The sequence below is a fragment of the Triticum dicoccoides genome, chromosome 4B, assembly GCF_002162155.2.
Source record: "Triticum dicoccoides isolate Atlit2015 ecotype Zavitan chromosome 4B, WEW_v2.0, whole genome shotgun sequence".
In the NCBI taxonomy this organism is placed as follows: domain Eukaryota; kingdom Viridiplantae; phylum Streptophyta; class Magnoliopsida; order Poales; family Poaceae; genus Triticum; species Triticum dicoccoides.
The window spans coordinates 634,000,294-634,018,319 of NC_041387.1; the positions used below are offsets into that span (position 1 = coordinate 634,000,294).

The 18,026-nt window shown below is 45.7% G+C and overlaps 1 pseudogene; it reads right to left on the reverse strand.

Moving 5' to 3' along the window:
• Positions 1 to 366: 366 nt before the first annotated feature.
• Positions 367 to 9,579, reverse strand: LOC119292926 (annotated as a pseudogene).
• Between the last annotated feature and the right edge of the window lie 8,447 nt (positions 9,580 to 18,026).

Genomic DNA, 18,026 nt, shown 5'->3' on the forward strand with positions numbered 1-18,026 from the left:
ACAGCCCCTATAATAGTAGACAACACGTTTTAAATCAGACTGGACTGAACAAAGAAAGATCTTTCCACACAAGAGTGGAAGGGATCCTTTAGAAATAGTTCTTAGCTCCAATCAAGCTTTCTCTGTCTGTCTAGGATCGTTAGTGCTATAGTGGAGACACTTTTCTCAAATAAGAATGGTGGTCACATTCCCTTTCTGGTGGTAGTCATTGAGGATCTCAAAAACAGGGATCGCAAAGACGTGTCAATAATGACAACGCTGGGCGAAAAGGCTAAAGAAGAAAAACATGTAGATTTGAATGCCACTTCCTTTGCTAAGATAGCTAGATTTGGATGTCCATTCCATAAGGTATAGCTGCATCTGACACTAAGTAGAAGTTACTAGCAGGATAGACAGGAAGCTCTGAAGGATGTACAATGCTTGGAGGGACAGAAGTTTCAAGAGAAATGGTCTCTTTTGATGGGCATTTGTAGATGATGGTTGATACTGCAACAATGCCTTCTTGACAGCTCTAGCATCACCAGTTATCTATTAAGCATAAAGATACATTAAAGATAACAATTAGTGGAATATAAGAAACAAAGAATAGATATTGAATAAAGAAAAAAGAGAGCAGAGCCTCATAACCGTCCTAATAGAGATAATACCACGTTCGTCTTGTTCTTTACGCCGATCCAACTTGTGCTTTTTAGGATGGAATTCACACGGAATCAAGGGAGGTGCGGGATACGACCCATATCACATTCCTGTGCCATAGCTTGCAAAATCAAATAAATCTATGGAAGCTAGGGTGCCAGGCCTATAAGAATCAGAAGAACAATCCACACTAATGTAACCGTAAAGAAATGGCGGCTCTAACATAGATTTTTCTCAATATGTCATGTTGTTGAAAAATCCTGTGGTAGCATGGGATGATCGGCACTTTAGTTTTAGTTATTGATTTACGCATCATGCATTAACTAATATTTATGGGACTGGAGACTTCGCTAAAGCATGCACATAAATAGATGAATGAGAGATTACAAGGCAAGGAGATACAGATCTGGGGGTTGACTCAGAACTTGTACATAGGTCAGCTCACTAATGCTTAATAACCAATAAATAGTCAATCAAGAGATATGCACCAGCAAACAACATTATACTGAAATAGTGTATTAGGCGGAAAATGGCATAGAAGAGTTTAGACGATAGATTCTCTACAACAGGTAGGGATCGGGGGTTATACTCTCTTTTCTATAAACAAAGTAGGCTTGTGATTGTCCGCATCCATCACTCAATCATGCAATTCAAAGAAATGGTTTACTTATCTTCTTCTAAAGGATGGAATTGCTAGATTGTCAGTAATATCAATTGAGGAAGAAGCTAGTCCCACTTAAATTCGAAAAGAAGACCTCTATTGTGACAGAAGATTCCTCACCCACAGCATCTCACTTATTGATTGTGACATAGCTCTCTATCTCCGCTCATAAGAAAATAGCGTTTCATTCACTCGCTCTACAAACCATAGGAGCTACTATTCCAAAGTTTATTAAGAATGGGCACTCACTGGTTTCAGGCTTCCACCATTCTAGCTTCTCTTCGTAGTTCACTAGAATGTATCGAGCATGTTTATCCGGATCAGGAGGCTTTACATAAATTGCTACGATTGCCAAGTCGAAAAAGAACTGGGCATGAAAGTGAAAGTGGAAAGAGAAGGGAGCGTGATTTGTTTCAAGAATTGGATGCCCTTGTTAAGGAAATCTAGTATAAAAGGAGAAATTGGGCCTATTTATAACTTTTGGTACCTAACCACCTGAACTGGGAATAATGGCTAAAGATTGAAGGTTCTAAGCCATGTATCAGAGCCGGTTATTTGAGTATCGATGTTGTTGGAGTCTAGCTTCCGACCAATCCACTTCACTTCGGAGGACATAACAGCTTAAGAAGAAATCGAGAGCAGGCCAGTGGAAAGCACACACACACGCCTGGGGAATGAATCCACTTTTGCATTCTCAATACTAGGGGGAGCTTCTCCGATCGATTGCTTTAACTGTTATTCCCCAGATTGACGAAATGACCTTTCGTCTTGCTTCCGTAAAATAATAAAATGTGCTTTCGCCAGAAGAAGATAAAAGAAGATAGCTCAGTAAATGGCATTCAAGTAAAGTCGAGAAAGTGGCCTTGCTTTCGCACAGGAAGGAAAGAATTGACTCAAGTAAGTAAGCCCTATTGGGGGATTAAGGGCTCGAGTACGATTAGAGCGCCTTTTTTTCTACTGCGCAGGCTGACCATTTTAAATAGGGGGAAACAGGAGACTATAGAAGATGAATATGGCTAGTCTACTGCTACTGTTTGATTGGCAATCCTTAGACTATAGGGATGAAGCAAAGGAGCATAACCTACCTGCAACTATGCTTTAAAGCAAAGAAATCTATCGAAATTCTCATTCCAGTCTGAGGGGATATCTGAAGCTACCAATCCGGGATCTCACTCAAATCCAAACCTAGCACTTTTGTATTTATTGCTTCTCCTTTTAGAAGGTCCGTAGCCGAGTAGAAGAGAAGAAAAGAGATTTCCTTATCTACATGCCAGCTTTCATTCCTACTTTTGATGAAAGAAAGGTCAGTTGCTGCCGACAAGTCGACTAAACTTTCACAACTGTCACCTATCTTTAAGCACCATCTAGGCCGCTTCCCAACCTAATGCATTCAAGTCTGCCTTCGGTACTGGTACTTCGGAATCAAGGGCCCAACAAGCGATATCAGGAGTCTTTGGCCGAAGAACTCGCGGATAAGAAGGTTATTCCATAACTATATAAAATCCATAGTCACGCTCAACATGCGAAAGCTTGTAAAAATGACATCCCCTGCGAAAACCAATAGGATTTGTTGGGCCATCGAACACTAGTTTCTGGTTTCTCAAGACCTTGAGGCAAGGGCAGTTACGCAACATTTTCTCAATATTGAATGTGCATTTTTCCCGCATTTATCGATTCCACTTCTGTATCAGAAATTAGTGTCAAGGGATGGAGTTCCTGTTTCGTTAACTAAGTCTCGCGTTGTTTGCTTGAGGAAGGGACGGTCGTAGCTCAATTTCCATTGCTAATCTTACATGTTCCCACAAACAATAAAGAAAAGAAGAAAAGGCTATTCCTTAGACACAGAGGTGGGATTAAGGCGTCATGCGGAACTCCAACAACATAGACCAAATGACTTATTTATTGAAAATAGGTTTAGGTGCCTGATCCTGGAGCTGAGCAAGCATGGGCGCGATCCACATCGAGTGGAACTACTATCACTATATCTGTGGAAGGAAGGTGGAACCTTCACCGAATCATAGTTAGGTGGCACCCATTCCACAGTGGGCCAACGTCACACTGTTGCTTCAATAGCTAGCGGGTAATAATCAGAAAGTGAATCATCAACCACTCATTTAGAAGCCGCTCATGCAACAACGTTTAAGTAAATCCTTCCGCCCTTGTTTTCTTTAGTCTAGTTGTTGGAGGAAATGCGCCTTGAACACATTACGTATACTAGCTGAGCTTTGTCCCTAATCGTGACTAGTTGTTATTAGTTTCGATCAAATTCCCCCCCAGCCGGCAATGCCTCAGCTTCTAAAAATCTAGGAAGCTCTGAAAAAAAGTCATCATTATGAAAAGATACTAGCGCTACTAATAAGGGAAGGGACTTTTTTCTAAGAAAGGAATAAAGCAGAAAACTAAAGAAAGAGATCTTAAGTGGGTCCCGCGAGTAGTTTGTCTTGTTTAAGTCCGTACAAGAAGATACTTTCAGGGTTGCCCAAGAAGGGACGGGCCTATCTATTGGTGGTACTAGTTCCGCGGGAGGGGCAGGATTTCGGTGCCGTCAGCATGGGTCCGGCTATCGATCACAAGGGTCTAGATACGGGTCTCAAACAGAAAAGTATGCTACATATTGCTCTGCTCCAGTTCCCTCTGCTTACACCTGGTCAATTCGATGATCGCCCCTTTTATTTCTGATTTTCAAAAGGGCCCCTCTCTCGTCTCTGCTGACGAAGCCTTTATCTCTGTCTCTGTTATCCTCGTACCTGCTGATCTCTTCGACTGATAGAGTCTATGCTATTGGTGAAGCTGGTTCTACCTCAACAACAGGATCTGCAAATGGATTTTCAACTAACAGCCTCTGCTTCAATTTGTGATGAAAGGTCGACTAGTTTTCACCGAATCTTCAATTACGCACCGGTAACTTTTTCCATTTCCGAGGTCCAGAGGGGAAGACGAAGTACAGCCTAGTTCAGAGAGTCACGATTGAATCCAGGTTAATTCAGTAGCAGCTAGAGCAATACTCTGATATTGATTTGATTCTCCGCTACCCACCAAGGTAGAAGACTGCTTGATCCGCAAAAGAAGTATGCTTTATTTGCTTATAGAACAAAAGTATACGCTTTTTCAGGGAAAGATAGATGGAATAGGGCATTCAGCAGTTTGAAGAGGTAGCCTTTTTCAGTAGCAGTCTTGTAAGCAAGCGCCATACGTTCAATCTATACTGGCGAGAGTCTTTCCTCTTATAAAGCCTGAGCGCGTTGCATGACTTAATGCCAGCTCTTTATCATACATCTTCTGTAGAACCAATAAATATAAGGGATATGTGTTAGCACATCTTGTTCGTGCTCTACACCACGTTTTTCCTGTATACTGGCAGCTAGCATCCCATCAGTAACCTACGGGCGAGATTTCTTGAGGGGGGCTGGCCATGGTTTTTTAACCCACCCTTTCATTCACTTAAGACCCAAAGCAGAAAAGGTTTCCGATCCATATACAGGAATTTGGTTCCACCGAAGTACAAGGACTAAACTGGTCGACTCCACCGCAGGGTGCGAGATGTTGAGCTTCCTCGACGCCTACTCTGGGTATCAGCAAGTCTATATGGCTGAGGAAGACAAAGAAAAAACGAGTTTGATCGCCCCTTCCTTCTGCTACAAGCGTATGCCCTTCGGTTTGATAAATGCCGGCGCCACATTTAAGCGCCTAATGAGCCTCATCCTCAGGTCTCAGTTGGGTCGTAATGCAGAAGTGTACGTTGACGACGCCGTCATCAAAAGCCGCTTGGCAGGGACTCACCCCAAAAACACCTCTTTTTTTGCATCTGCTGAGCAGAACCAATTACTAGATCCTACTTCTAAGATCTATGCTCTACTTCGGCCTTGCTCTCACTTATGGGTAGGAAGGAAAATAAGCAGGAATTCATGTTGGCTAACTATTCTATCCAGGCGGAAGTTGTTTTTATAGGAAAGACGGAAGGTTTTGCGCGTTGGTTGTATCGAATTTCCCTTTCTAATAGCATACACAAATAGATAAGAAAGTTACGACGATGATAAGGTAAATGAAAACCTTTGATTTACCTTACCATCAGTTCTGTCTTATCTCTGTGCCTCCTCTAGCCATTTCATAATTGGATATCGTCATTCAAATCTGTTATGACAACTGTTTGGTAAGCAGGGATTCGAATCAAACAATAAATACCAACTCTAAGTGTGATGGATAGTACCTGGTGCCTAATTTCATGGTATCTTTCTTGGCGCCTACCACAGGAAAACCCCTCCTTCTTTTGGGAGGAAATCAAATGAGTAAAGGTTTCTGCCGACTCCCCTCAAGGAACCACTCACTACTCAACTTGAAACCACGGACCTACCTCCTGCTTTTTACTTTCTTCTTTGTCCCAATTCATATCGAGCATGTCTTTCTCCATCTATAGATAGGGAGAATATAGGATAGGGGCGCTCAAAGCAAATAGGATTCTGTATCTAATACTAATAGGTACTAACCGCATTCAAGATTGACTTGACCTCTTATTTTGGATAGGCAGAAATGCTTACGCCCTAGGGGTTTAAAGGGCCCACTCCCTTTGGTTGACTCATCAGGCTCACCACTTTTTGGAGCTCATCCAACAGTCAGTCTACTTAATCATAATCATAATCAATCCGTTGCTATTGCTATCTATCGCCATACCCACAAGAGGGTAATTTATCCAACTCCCCGTGCGAAAGCAAGTCCCGCGTCAACAGTGATTCGAGTTGTTCCTTGAGAGCAGGCTTATGGCATTCCAGGTAAACATAACAATATGAGAGAGAACTCCGTTCGGCTTATAAGTACTCGATTGAACCAATTGTTTTTTCATTTCCCAGTAGGTCACCTTGGGCCAGCTGCTGACTTTCTAGAAAGAGACAAGGAAGTCGATTCAACATAAGGGAAGAAAGCATATTTTAGGTTTACTCCTTCCATGTCTAGTAGGAGTGCGTGCTTCTTATTGCCTTTTGAGCAGTAGTTGTATACATTCCTCACTCAGTCTAATTAATTATCTTTCTCCCTACCCAAATACCAAGGGAGGTTTATGAGTCGTATCCTCCTTACGAGATAGCGGAAGTAGCATTAGCGGGAAAAGTAAGCTCCTTTTCAAGCCTTCTCTTTCGTAACCTTTGATTAGTTCCTTAGATGCCCTTAGCAAGAATGATGCAGGAGCAAGAAAGTCTATTTCCTCCGCCTTTCCAGAATCTAGCTATTCAAATAGCACAGTATAAAATGCAATCCATAAGTCATGCTAGTCAATCAATGACAATGATAAGCTCTATAAAAAAAGAGTCTATTGCTCTTCGACACGTTTTATATCTACTTCAGTCATGCTTTATTGGAGTTATCTGACGCCAAGGAGGAAGGAATAGAGATTAGGATCCTAGCCTTGTTCTGTTTGAAGTTCCTAAGAGAGGTTACAAAAGAAAGGGATGCTCAAACCAAGGATTTGGAGTCTTATTAGTGCATCAATCTACAGAAAGGTAGGGGGGCATACCTGTGTGAAAATGGATTGTAAAGCATATTCTAGATATTTCACTTCGAATTTCTTCCTCTTAAAAGAGTCAAGTCCGCAGGGTTCCCTAAATTCCCCAGGAATCAAGTGGGACCGGGAGATCATTGTTCATTCGGTGGTTGGCCCTCCCCCTAATAAGTACCTACCAAGAATTGGGCCAGATAGTTCAAGCGGTACCGAATCACAAAGAACAGTTGAGTTTTCTAATTCATCTATTATTCTATTTTTTGCATTTCTAGAATAGCGTTGGAGCCGGGACACACATTTCTGCCCGAGTTCCAACAGCAAACCAAATACGTTATCGTGGAAAACGAGTTTCGCCAACACAGAAGAGTTTGTGTGCTTTTTATTTTCACATGAGTTTCACATATGTGATGGTTGGTTGGGAGGGTACGGCAAATGACTCTAGAATCTTTCTGGATACAACCACTGAACCGGAAAATGGCCACTATCGTCACCGAGAAAATACTATCTTGTGGACTCAGGCTCTACGTTTATGCCTTAAGGTCTTTCTCCTTACCGTGGGGAGCGGTACCACTTGCGTGATTCTAGATAAGAAGGCGGTGTCCCGACCACAAGGCGGTTAAATTCCACTGGTGCTTGCTAGCCAGTCAAGAACGACTCGAAGACCGTGGGAAGGTCTTCACGCTACGTCGAAGACGACGATGGCTCCATACCGGGTGGTAATACACAGGTATAGGATTTCCTGTAATGATGTGAAACTGTATATTTCAGAGAAATAGCTCAGTTCAAGAGGAAGGCGGAAATAGTTCCGATTTTATTAACCTGATTCCTATTCATTTACCGGTAAAGGAAGGAATTCTTATCTATTTCTCGAGGCAATTATACTCATATCAACAATATGAACTGCATGAGAATTAGCATATAGAAAGAAAGCTTTACCGAATACAGGTCTAGTAGGTATAGAGCCGTAAGCGTGGTGGGGGTGCCGGTGCTTAGGCAGATGCCCCATTGTTCATGATGTTGCAATGAATCCAGTGGATCATCCTCATGGAGGAGGTGAGGGGCGCACGAAAGGAGGTAGACCTTTGGTGTCACCTTGGGGAAAGCTCACCAAAGCAGGATTTCGGGCGGTAGTAGGGGTGGTGAAACTTTAGATGTCAAATGCCACCAATTTTTCTGCTCAAGTTAGAACTTAGTTTTTCGAAGTGAATTGGCCGGTTCCTTTTAAAAGGAGACTGGTTTCTTTTTATAAGCGATTGGCTTCACTTTAGATTTTTTATCGTAATTTCTCTTTGATTTATGGGTTGTTATTTATTCTTTCAATTTTTGATAAACGAAATGAATCCAAGCCCGACAAGTAGAATTCCATTCGGTACCTTTGGGGTTTTCTTTTTCCTTCTGGATGACGACGTCACCGCGTCTCCTTATTGTTATTGCGATGGTGACGAGGAACAAAGGGCCGGGGAGATCATCGAAATTACCTCTAGCCCGGAGCCAGAGGGGGTCGTCGACACAACGCCAACCCTGGTGGTGGGGCACTTCGAAGGTCTGGAGACCCTCCTTGAGATTCCCCCTTTACCGGAAACGCCACCCGCAGGTCCTTCCTTAGCTCCTGAAGAAAGGGAGCAAGCCCCCTCTGTTGGCCTAAACCTCGATCCATCCCAGAGTAGCCGCCGGCTGGACGGCGGCGAACGGGGGGCAAACTCCTCAAAACGAAGTTCTGCTTTGTCTTTGGAAGAATTGGAAGAATCGGACTCTAAGTTTAAAGTAGGAGTAGAGTCTTTAGAGGCTCTCTTAGAAGGAATAAAGAGAAAAAAGCAACTGCAAGCGTTCGGGGCTTCTCCTTTTGAGACCGCGAAAGCAGAGCTGGTTACGTCCATTGGGGAAAATTCTCAGTTTCGTGTGGGACTGCTTTTGTCTCTGGATGTCAAATGCCCCTTGACGGGCAAACGGGAGGCTCTCAGAAAGACGATAGAGGCCATCTTGAAATGCCAAGGGAAGCCCACAGACTCCCAAGCGTCTCTACTCGACCTAAAATGCGATCTTGAGGACCCCGAAAAACTCGAGACCGCTCACCGTCCATATTTAGGACGGTTAGGGCGATTTTTTAAGAAATAAAAACCTTCTGTCGATTTATCCACACTTCCATGACTTCTAGAGGAAAGCTAACTGCTTGCTGGCTGGGAGCTGTATGAGCGGTAACGTCCACGTACGGCTCCGTGAGAAGGTGGACGGAAATGGCCTTGTTGTACCTCACTCCCGTCTTCAATGGGGTCTGCTCTTTTTTTAGGAGAGTATGCCAATATGATCTTAATGAGGTGCGGGGCTTTGCATCTGACATTCGTTGGGCTTTCCTCTGCGGGAGCCCGCGTCCCGGCCTTTTTGTGCAATAAACCCCTCCGGCCGAAGACTAGTGATAGGTGGTCCCGCGGAGCTTTCGGAGAAGGGTAGCCTAGTGTGTAAGCACAGCAATGAACCGCGGCGAACCCTCAGACGACCCTTCTAAGATAAGGGGGGAGATCCTCAGTAGTGGTGACCCTTTGACTCTTCCACTGACTTATATATGTACCGAATGCTCATACGGGAAAGTGAACTCTTGGGTCTGGAACCTGGGGGGGTTGCTCCGATAAAAAATCCTTTCTTTCTCGTCCACTCTAGGGGGTGTGGACACACCTGCGCGGATTACAGGTGACGGTTACAAGAATGGCGGGGAAGTGAAGAGTACCCGACGACATTCAGGGATGAATGTAGACCCATCGGGCGGGGATAATCATTCCGGTCCTGGGAGAGGTGGCGACACCAGTCTGAGTTGAGGGAAGCCAGCCAATTGAGTCACTGAAACGACCGCAGGAGGCGCACCCTAAGCCCAGCTTCTCGGAGCTGCTATTGCGAAATACGGCTTCCTTAATATCCAAATTTCAACAAGGGGGCTGGGCTGCTCGCCTTCATAGAAAGGCGACCCGGCCTAGATTAGATGTTCGCCTTTTTATAGAATAGAAAGAGAAGGTAAGGGGGGGGGGGTTGGAGATTCTTTCAAGAATGCATGGCTTCCTCCTATTCCGCTTCAACAGAAGCCCTTAAAATCCTGCTGCTCCATGTCACTAGTGCTTCCCTGGGCTCTAACGCGGCACGTCAGCGGAGCCTGCCTGATTGCCAGGCCGCGTGAGCCGGGCGGAACCGGGAGGCGAGGATCCAGAGCATCCCGAGTGCCGACCAGGGCCGGCCCTGTGGGGGGGCAGGGGGGCGGCCGCCCCGGGCCCCCAAAATCTAGGGGCCCCGAAGGGTATGTACGTAGCCTATAGGCCTATGGCCCATACAGGCAGGCGCGCGCTAGGGAGCAGCAGGCCAGCAGCCCGATCTCCTCGATCCCCAGCGATCGAGTGTTTTGAGCGATCAGCGGTATTTCCTTTCACGTAAGAAAAAAGCGATCAATCAGCGGCCTGGACCATTCCTTTCCTGTTCTGTTAGACTCTTTCATCACGCGGAGTCACGCAACACCCAGGTCCCAGCGATAGTTGATGTCCGCCGACGCCGCCGTACACGCACGCTGCACGCACGCACTCCCGCCTTGCCGCCGCCTGGTAATTTCCTTCGTAATCTGTATATGTTCGCCACTGATTTCAATTCCGGGGCCCCCTTTCGCATCTGCTCAATTGTTCTCTTCTCAATCCTTTGCAAACTCTAGGCGCTGTGCAATCCCCTGTGTATTGTATTGTATATATACGCGCACGCACTGAAGTTTGACCATCACTCCATCACGTATTGAGGTATATTGATATAATACTGATACAAGAAAAATCCTTTGATGGATAGCCGGCAATGTTCAACAATTGATAGAACAATTTTTTTTATTTTCAGCATTTTGTGTGTGTTATTATGAAGTCCTCCAGTAAGAGGAATTATCCATCAGGTAGCAGCAAAAGGAAAAAGAAGAAGTGGAGAAATTGACACACACAAAACGCTGGTGTTTAAAAATATATTCAGATTTTTATTGAGCTCGGGCACTCTGAAATCATTAAGTGACAATGAACTTGAAGAATGTTGCACAAAATTTGCAGAAACTTTCTCTCTTAATGATTCATCTCATGTTGAGGTATACGATCTTATTTCTGAATTAAAGATTATGATTATGAGATTAACTTTGCCAGATGGCGTAATGTCTGCTATGAAGATTTTCGGGCATGTGAGAGAAGTCAACTGCTATCCTAATATCTCTATTGCCTCGCATCTTATGTACTGTGCCTGTGACGGTCGCATCGGCCGAAAGAAGCTTTTTGAAGTTGAAATTATTAAAGAATTATTTGAGGTCAACAATGACTTAAGAGAGGTTAAATGGTCTGGCTATATTATGCATCGAGAAGAAATTATTGGATGATATTAACGTCGACCCCATCATAAGCGACTTTGCATCGAGGAATGTTAGAAGAAAATTTTAAGGTAATATCTATAAATTATTTGATACGCATACTGATTTTAGATGCATTGAAGTGTTACTGATAGTAATTTATATATACACTATTTTTTAGATAAATTTATATATATACGTATATTATAATGACTTGTATATTAAGGGCTCCCAATTTTTAGTTCGCCCCGGGTCCCTGAAATCTCAGGACCGGCCCTGGTGCCGACACGGCGGCGAGAGCGCATGCCGTCGCGACGGTGCGCGACAAGGTACACTATGCACACGGTGACCCCTGGGTCGCAGTAGTTGTGCTGCATGGCGAACTGGTCAACGGCGAGGGCGGCGCACGCTGAGCCGAAGGTGAAACACACGACGACCCACTCGACGGCGCGATGAGGTGGGCTCCCAGACTTCGGAAGACAGCCACACTTGCCCACTTCATCTGTAACGCCAGCAGCGCCGCACATCAAAGCCCACCACATCAACCTGGCCAACATGCACCTACCACCCATCAGAGAAAGCATGGACTGGCCGGGCTAGCAGCGATCAAAATCAAATTAAGCAGACAGCAAAAGAAGAAGAAATCAAATTAAGCGTGGACTCAGCTGGACACCGACCGGTAGAGAAGCAGAATTGTCATTGATGCTTTGATTGGCAACAGCTTTGCCGTGCCTGCCATGGGTGCTTTCGTCGATTTGGAAACTTGATAGAGGAAGAGAAGTGGTGTCGTCTTGCTTGCTAGTAGATGACCACGCAGTAATGGGCTTAGCCGTGTTGTCATGCATTCCCCGTGTGTGTAGTGTAGTGTTGTGTTGCACACTTGCATGGTCCTGCCGGTATGGACTTTGCGCGTGTGTTTTCTTTCTTTTCTAGCACAACATACTACTCCGTCCGTTTGGATTGTAATTATAAAATGTTTTAGATATTGCAATATGGACTACATACATACGGATTAAAATTAGTGCTATACACACTACAACGCGTGAATACGAATCTGAGAAATTAGAAAGAAGCTGAAACATCTTATATTTAAAATCGGGGGGAGTAGATTTTATTGATCGATAGTCATGGGAATACAAGCATCGTGAGGTCGACTAAGCCATATATGTCTAGCTGTTTTTTTTTTGGAAATGGAGGCGTACCCCCGGCCTTTGCATCATAACGATGCATGCAACCATATTATTAAGAAGTCGCAAAGTATCACAAAGTCGTCTTACAACTCGCAAGCGGAGCAAAAAATAAAAATAAAGCAAAGTTCATGCTAACAATCTCAACCGGAATGGCAATAAGAGGATAAGCTCCCTAGACTCCTATCCTGTTATGCGACCGCCATCCGAACCGGTTGAAAATAGCCCATGCGACCATCTCCCACTGGTTGCACCCAGTAACCAAAGGCTCCCTGGATTCCATAGGAGTGAGTAAGGACCACGTACGGATCCAAGCAGTAGCTCTAAAGATGACCTACAAGAAAGTTAAATATCAAATCATTCCTGTAATTTCATATAGCCCACAATTGCGCACAAATTCCAATCCAAATACGAGCCGTCGTAGTATGTTCGACCCCAGTTAATCACATTCCAAACAACGATGCAATGTCAACTGGAGGAGTAATGTTGAAGGCTATATGAATCGTTCTCCAAAGCAATTTGGCCAATGGGCATTCAAGAAATAGATGTTGTATTGTTTCATCATGATCACAAAAGCAACATCGTGAACTACCTACCCGTCGCCTCTTGATTAAGTTGTCCTTTGTAAGAATGACTTGTTTGTGGACAAACCACATAAAGATTTTAATGCGCAAAGGAATCTTAATCTTCCAAATATGCAACGATCTCGAGACTGGGCCAGAATTAATCAAATCCGTATAGAAAGTTTTTACCGTAAAAATCCCATTCTTAGCTAGCTTCCATTGCATGGAGTCTGGTTGATCAGAGAGTTGAACATCTATCAATCTCCGAACCAAGTGTATCCATGCATTCCATCGCTCACCAACTAGTGCTCGTCTGAATTGGATATTTAAGGGGATCGTATGTAAAACTGTGCCTACGTAATCCTCCTTCCGTTGCACAATGTTATACAGGGTAGGATATTGTACGGCCAGGGACGTCTGTCCTAACCACGTATCCTCCCAAAACCTTGTTGACATCCCATTGCCAACCAGAAATTTGACCCTCCAAAAGAACAGGTCCTTTACTCGCATAAGACCTTTCCAGAATGGCGAGTCTGTTGGTCTCATGGTAACCTGAGCGAGTGTTTTGGACTGGAGGTATTTATTACGCAAAATCTATGCACACATGTCCTCCGGCTCTTTCTCTAACCTGTAGAGTCATTTGCTCATGAGGCACTTGTTCTTGATTTCTAAGTTCTCAATACCGAGACCGCCCTGGTCTTTTGGTCGACAAAGAATGTCCCAATGCGCGAGACGGTATTTCTTCTAGGCCTCATCTGCCTGCACTACTAGGAAAAGGCCTGCTAGTGGCGCACCAGTTTTGCCTACTAATGGCACACTACTGGTGCGCCACTAGCACCACGCCATTAGAATTAAATACTAATGGTGCACCATTAGTATCTGGTATACTAATGGCGCACCACACAGTGCGCCATTAGTATAGCCCAACGTGCGCCATTAGAATGCCTCCCAGGGGGCCATATTTACCCATGTGCTTTGGCATACTAATGGCGCACTAGGGGGTGATGCGCCATTAGTGTCCTTTCTACAGTGCACCATTAGTGTGCTGAGTGGTGTGCCACTAGTACGAATATTATGGATTTTTTTCTTTTTTGATATTTGCACAGGTTACAAAATATATTATTGGACAGAATATAGACAGCACCACACAGCAACAGCAGATTCATCGAATACAATAGAAGATTAGTCTCCAAATACAATTCATCATATTAGTCTCCGAATTCAAAAGACCGAACAAAGATAGAACATTACAAGTCTCGAGACCGTGAGTAGCGAGTTTGTCTTCACATTACAAGTCGATATCGATCATCTAAACTACCATCACATAGAAGAGAGCTGCGGTCATCACGATGAGCATCATGGCGATGAAACTGGCCTTCATCCGATTCCTCCAACGCTCCCTCCTCTCTCCCACGAGATAGCGCGCGTATCTAGATTCCGCCTCCGCCCTGGTGGTGTACCCTTTGTAACTGTTACCACTAAAACAGTGAACCTGTCTCCGACACTCCTCCCAGTCGTCGTAGAGTCCGGGAACCTTACCCTTGTACACGACATATGACGGCATCTCTATGCACTAGCCAAACAAAATGTTAGTAGCAATTCACAGACAATACATAAGCAATATATAAGTATGCAACAAAAGGATCGGAAGAGAAAAGCAAGACATTAATAGCACGATTCATGATCCTACTAATAAATAGCATCGATTACATCTAAGTTGAATGACTGTCCAAACCAAAGAGACATACAAGTTCATTAAAGGTTAATTACAACATGAGCTAATTGATGTTTCAGAACTACACATAGCATCACTACTTTCGACTCGACTCAGGGACCGGAGCATGGATGAAGCCGCCGTCTCTCGTGATGGTGATGAAGTTGCGGGTGTTGTCAGCCTGCTTTTGTAGCGTTGTGTCTATATCACTATTGGACGGTTGATATCTGAGGTAGAACTGCCCCGAGGTACGAAGGACATCTTGATGGATGATTTCTGCAAACTTCGACTGGATGCGAAAGAATTCTTGTCTGATGTCTGCGTCTTGGATTGCCGACAAGCTTGCGGCCCAATCTTTGAGATTATTTGGTAGCAGAAGGTGATTATGGTCCCATACGATCGCCCGCATGTGATGGATGGCATAGTAGGCATCCTTCTGACCGCCAGGCGGCTGCTTGATGCAGGAGAACATCGTATTGTGGGTGAACACATGCTTGCCGTACCTACGAACTGGCCTCTTAAAGGTGCCTCCAGATGTGGCGTAGCCGGGGAGAGCATCATCAAAAACTTTCTTGATATTTGTGTAGTCTATCTTGGACTCACGGTCCGGGTCGAAATACGTGACCATGGAATATTTCGGGCTTAAGAGGATGAGTGTGCAATGTGTGTGACTGCACAAAACACGGAATGTTAGAAAAAAAAAAGAACGATCGAAATCTAAGAAATCATATGTTACGGGGCGATGAGGGGATGACTTACTCGAGAAAGTAAGGCACGAGGAACTTATCCTTATCTGGGTTTGCCAGAATGACACCTTCGAGGTATGAACTCGCGACTTGCCGGTCCCCAGCGCTGCCCAAGATCTTGGCACGCATGTAGAAGGGGTCGACTATCTAGATGTCCGGGGTCTTGTCTCTAATGATCCGCATCTCCATACTCAGCGAAAACAGCCGAACGAAGGTGTAGTGCAGCGGATGAAGGTTAAACATAGCAAAGATGTCATCAAACCGCAGAACGATCGTACCCCCGATGGCGCTATCCACAAAGCCCTTGCCCTCTGGCACCTTGGCCATGAAAACCGGGTATGCCACATCATTCTGGGAGAGACGCCGCTTCTCCAAAGAAAGAACACTGTCATGCAGACTCCGCATAGCACCGGTTGCAGCATTGAGCATATTTGTCGGTAGCATCGCCCTACCCGCCACATGCACCCTCCTCGAGATATCCTTAGGTGAAGGTGGCCCGTCCTGAGCACGGATCGTACTCGGTGTCGGCTGGCTCGCACCGGCGCCCTTGTTAGTCTTTCGTTTCCGTCCCTTCTTCTTGATCTTATGTAATGGGATCGAGTTCTGCTCACAGACCGCCTTCTTGAGCGTGTTGGGGCTGATAATATTTTGCACCTCGGCTATCTGAGGCTCAGTGAAGGCGGCAGCTGGAGGCGTCTCCTGAGAACTGAACGCCAGACGACGCCTGTTGCAATTGGGTTTCTCCGCGGTACCAGCTAGATTGCTGTCATCTTTTTCAGGGTTGGGTTCTTGAGAAGGAGGCCCGCAGAATTCGTCACCGTACCCATGTTCGGCAAAGTACTTATCAACGTTGGTAAATTTACCGTCGTCGTTGTCGTTGTCGTCCGGATCCTGTGCCATATGCATGTCCGGATCCTGTGCCATAGGGATGTCCGGCATGTCTGGTAGCGTTGCGGCGTTCTTGCCATGTCTTGGCGCCGGCACGACTGGCGCTCTTGTCTGTGGGGTGGTGTCCCCCGCTCCCAAATGAATCTGGCTCTTCAGCCAAAGCAGGGGACAGCTTACGCAGGCGCTGAGGGTCATCACATCATCTTCGTCGGCCCCAGTGGGTCGAATCGGAGGTAACAACTCGTCGCAGCCTGGCAGCACCCGAACCAGTTCAACCCTATACACGGTGGGTGGCATCGGATTACCGTGGAACACGGGGTTGCCCAGTTGAACGATTCTGCCCTTGGCGACATCGATCAACTCGCCGTCCACGAAGTGTAGGAGAGTGCATGGAACATCGGCGACGCCCTGCAAAAACATGTAGGGCGTCAGGGATGCCCAGTCAAAGGCAAGGAGATGAAGTCATCGGCCGAGAGGCTTAGTTACCGTGATGCCGTCGAGCTCGGCTAATGTCGAGGCACCGCCAACAGCGGACGTGCAACTGACGGAGGGGCCGCTTGCTGGTGAGGTGCCGGCCGGCATACGCCCGGGTGCATTAAGCTCCAATGCTCGTGCCGGTGCCGGAGACACGAATACCGCCTCCGCCGGAGACACCAATGGCGCCGCCTGCGCGTTGTGCGAGTTGTTGGCCGTGAAGCTGGGAATCGGGGGTGGCCCCTGTGTTGGAAATATGCCCTAGAGGCAATAATAAAATGATTATTATTATATTTCCTTGTTCATGATAATTGTCTGTTATTCATGCCATAATTGTGTTATCCGGACATCGTAATACATGTGTGACTATGGACATTGGATGTCGTTGATAACGGGATCACATCATTAGGAGAATGATGTGATGGACAAGACCCAATCCTAAGCATAGGAGAAGATTGTGTAGTTCGTTTGCTAGAGCTTCTCCAATGTCAAGTATCTTTTCCTTAGACCATGAGATCGTGTAACTCCCGGATACCATAGGAGTGCTTTGGGTGTACCAAACATCACAACATAACTGGGTGACTATAAAGGTATACTACGGGTATCCCCGAAAGTATCTGTTGGTTTGACACGGATCGAGACTGGGATTTGTCACTCCGTATGACGGAGAGGTATCTCTGGGCCCACTCGGTAATGCATCATCATAATGAGCTCAAAGTGACCAAGTGTTTGGTCACGGGATCATGCATTATGGTACGAGTAAAGTGACTTGCCGGTAACGAGATTGAACGAGGTATTGGGATACCGACGATCGAATCTCGGGCAAGTAACGTACCGATTGACAAAGGGAATTATATACGGGGTTACTTGAATCCTCGACATCGTGGTTCATCCGATGAGATCATAGAGGAGCATGTGGGAGCCAACATGGGTATCCAGATCCCGCTGTTGGTTATTGATCGGAGAGTCCTCTCGGTCATGTCTGCGTGTCTCCCGAACCCGTAGGGTCTACACACTTAAGGTTCGGTGACGCTAGGGTTGTAGAGATATTAGTATGCAGTAACCCAAAAGTTGTTCGGTGTCCCGGATGAGATCCCGGACGTCACGAGGAGTTCTGGAATGGTCCGGAGGTGAAGAATTATATATAGGAAGTCCAGTTTCGGACATCAGGAAAGTTTCGGGGGTCACCGGTATTGTACCGGGACCACCGGAAGGGTCCCGGGGGTCCACCGGGTGGGGCCACCTATCCCGGAGGGCCCCATGGGCTGAAGTGGGAGGGGAACCAGCCACTGGCGGGCTGGTGCGTCCCCCCCCCCCCTTGGCCCCC